Below are 3,747 nucleotides of genomic sequence, written 5' to 3' on the forward strand. Positions count from 1 at the left end.
GTCTTGCTTGTCTCCTTTCTTCCCCTAAATCACCTCCTTTCTGCTTTTATATCACACATATATATGCATGTACACACACACATGGGGGGGTGTCTACGTTTTGCACATAAGAGGGAGCACAGACTTTATCTACTCACATTACTTTCTGTTGCATCGGGTTGAACAACTTTCTCTTGTATTCAGCCATCTTCGGGATGGGGCATGGTGGTGTATATGGTGGTATGCTTGTTATCCCAGTATTCAGAAGACTAAGGCAGAAGGACCGCAAGCTTTGGGTCAGCCTTATAGCAATATCCTGTCATATATATATATATTTGACCTACAAAAACAAGGATTTCTTATGTTCAATCTCATAACATACTAGCCACGTAGGAGTCTGGGTAGTCCAGTCTAATATTTTTAAAGGGCTGTTTTCATCTTCCTAGTGTTTATTATTGCTAAATGTTTCCCCTATGAAAGAGAGAAGCCAAGTACTAAAAAGAAAAGGCTTGTATTTGGAGGCAAAGCAAGGACCTTGTTTCCTTCCTAATGGCATATCCCTTTAACACTTTCTGACTTTGACCTGGAAATGTTTCCTGGAGTCCCACTATGTGCCAACTGTGGCTTTGTTAGCCAGAAGCATGAAGATGAATAAGTCCACAAGGAACTGTCAGGCAGCAGCAGATCAAAGGCAAGAGAGGTTGAGCTCCCTCGGAATTGTTCTAGATCCTAACCAATTGGGCAGATTACATCAGGCAAACGTTATGCCACTGACACCTGGCCAAATGTTATCAAGTCTTAAGGCAGCAAGCCATCCACAAAGGGAAACCATAGAGTTGGCCTCTGTGTCTTCTCCTTTATATTGGCCAATGTGACTATAAAAGAGACAGCTGCTGGATTCACTGAGAGGTGGAAGTTTGTAGGAAGAGAGCACAGGTGTACTCCTATCAAGAAATTAGACCGTATGCTCTAAGACATCTTAATGTAGAACTGAACAAGGCTTATTTTGTATGTGTGTCGGTCTTCTTTGGGTAAGGGCTGCTGTAGTTTACTTCCTGGATGTCCCATCTGGGCATGAAAGGAGTGGTGCCAAATAATGACTCAGTCAAGGAAATTCAGGTCTTCTCAAGGAGGAAACACAGTTACAGTCAAAGAATCCTCTTCCAGAAACAGTCAGAGGGCAGGGACTGCATAGGAGATTTGAATGCCACTTACTTCCCGGGCCTTGCTTTTATCACAAGGACTCCCGTATTTTACCTCTAGACCCCAATCCTGTTAGTCTGGAGATCATAGGCTTTGGTCTTGGTTCTACCCTGTTAGCCTGCCCATGATGATATCTGTGGGAGCACCTCTCTAAAACCTCCTTTTCCTCAGCTGAAAAATAAAGGTGTTAATAATATTAAACAACTTCTTTGGCTATCAGATGCAATACTTGCCCTCTATAAAGCAGTGGCTCTCGACTTTCCTAATCCTGCAACCCTTCAATACAGTTCTGCACATTTTGGTGACCCCCAATCATAAAATTATTTTCATTGGTACTTCATAACCATAATTTTGCTACTGTTATGAACCATAATGTAAATATCTGTGTTTTCTGATGGTTTTAGAGACCCCTGCAACAAAAGGGGTTACTACCCACAGGCTGAGTACCACTCCTATAGCTGTTTTATTGAGAATGGAGCTGGAACTCAGTGGAAGAGGTCACATTTAGCTCATGTGAGGCAGACTCTGGGTTTGATCCTCAGCACCAAAATAATTAAAATAAATATTTAAAAAATATTATTGAGAATTTAACCTGGTCTTAGTAATTTGTATTTTATGCTAGCCATATGAAGATGGACAGATTTTCATTTATAAACTCTAAGACGTGGGCACTAGACATAGTGGCTGTTGTTGTTTGATTGATTAGTTTTTTTGAGATAGTGTTCTGTAACCTAACTTGGCCTGAAGTCACTGTGCAGCTGAGGGTGGTCTTGATCTTGAATTTCAGATCCTATCTGCCTAGTGCTGACATTGCATGCAGGTACTATGCAAGGAGTGCTGGGTACTGAAACCCTGGTGTCATGCATGCTATGCTAGCACTCTACCATCAGAGCCCTATCTCCACTCCTTCCTTTAAAAAAATAAAAATATACCCAATCACCCACTGTACTGTTTATTAATGGGGTTCCCTATGCATGGGCCAAACAGTATTAGGCTCACACATTTTCATGATATGCAAATGAGGCAACAGGCCATGCATAAGGATGATCCGGTCCAGTTTTCATTATTTTTTTAGATCACTGGGGAGAGAGGTGCCTGGTTAGTGAATGGAGGCTCAGCCTCTCAGAGGTGAGCCTCTCCCAAGATTCTCTGTGCTGGAGGCAGGAGGAATCACTAGCTCATTTTGTTCTGGATCCTGTGGAAAACTAACTCGCCTGCCCTTTAGCCAGTGAGTCACTTCCTCCCTACCAGCCTCTGAAGTCTCCTTCCTTGCCCAGCCCAGTTCAGAAGCTTCAGACGACTGCAGGGTGGAAGGGTACTCCTGGCAGTGAGCACCCAGACTTTGCCTCTTCAGAGATGGATCCTCCAGGCAGAAGTGCGAGTGTGCTCCAACAGAGGCTGAGGGTTGGACTCTAGGCTTTCTGTTTCATCCTTTTCATTTTAAACAACTTTAAGAAAGAGACGTCCGTAGAAGGTGCTGTGGGTGCAGGCTTCATTTATGACTCATGGAAATTTCTAAAATGATAAATATTGGCTCCAAAGCAGCCTGACCTAAGAAACACTCCATTAGACCAGATGCCATGGTTACAAGAAAGAAGAGCGTATTCAAAAAATAAACTGTGGTCCACTTCCAGGCCATCAGAGAAGAAAGCTAGGCCTGGCTTCTCAGCCTTCCTGGCAGGTCAGTGCTCTGTCGGATTTTCCTGAGACCTGACACTTCCCTCCGAGTTGGTTGCAGTGTCTTTCTGGCCAGGAAGATATTTCAAATAGTTTGAATTCTATACCTAGTCCAGATTCTTTTTACCTGATATAATGAAAATATTTTACCAATCATAAAAATTAATGAAAGTGAAAATAAAAAATACGTTCCCTTCAGGAAAGGAAAAAAAAAAAGAAAGAATATTTTCCTTGTTGAAAACATTGACTCTCTGTGTGTGAAAGAAACTGGGCTGCAGAAAAGCTAAGAATCTGGACTAGCAACCTGATCCAGAGATGCCCCAGCCCAGGTCCTGCTAACCTGAGTTTTTACTGGTAATAAAGGAGCTTTGGTTTATCATTCCATCAGCTGCCTGTATTTCCTAAAGAAGATATCATATGGAAATTTTACACCCAGTGAAAGGCTGATGAAACACTCAGGAAGATTGTAACAAATGTCTACAGCCTGCTTTTCAGCTGGCTTGTCCTGTGTGATAGGTTAATTAACAGAACTGCCTTGCTGGTCAGCAGTGTTCCTTACAATTAGATGCCAAGTACATACATGTACACATATATACACACATAAACAGCCACTCATACTCACATACTACACACATACTCACATCCACATCCACACATGCATGCAGAAGCATAATACTCACACCAATATACCACACACGTGCACACATAAACACACATACCCACATAAACATATACAGTCTAGAGTCATGGTGAACATAGGGTAAGGAGGATTAGTGGCCAGTGTGCTATTTTTTAAAAAAATTTTACTTAACACACAATTATGCTTTTTCTTTTTTCTTTCTCTTTCTTTCTTTCTTTCTTTCTTTCTTTCTTTCTTTCTTTCTTTCT

The sequence above is a fragment of the Grammomys surdaster genome, unplaced genomic scaffold (assembly GCF_004785775.1).
Source record: "Grammomys surdaster isolate TR1022 unplaced genomic scaffold, NIH_TR_1.0 129, whole genome shotgun sequence".
Classification (NCBI taxonomy): Eukaryota; Metazoa; Chordata; class Mammalia; order Rodentia; family Muridae; genus Grammomys; species Grammomys surdaster.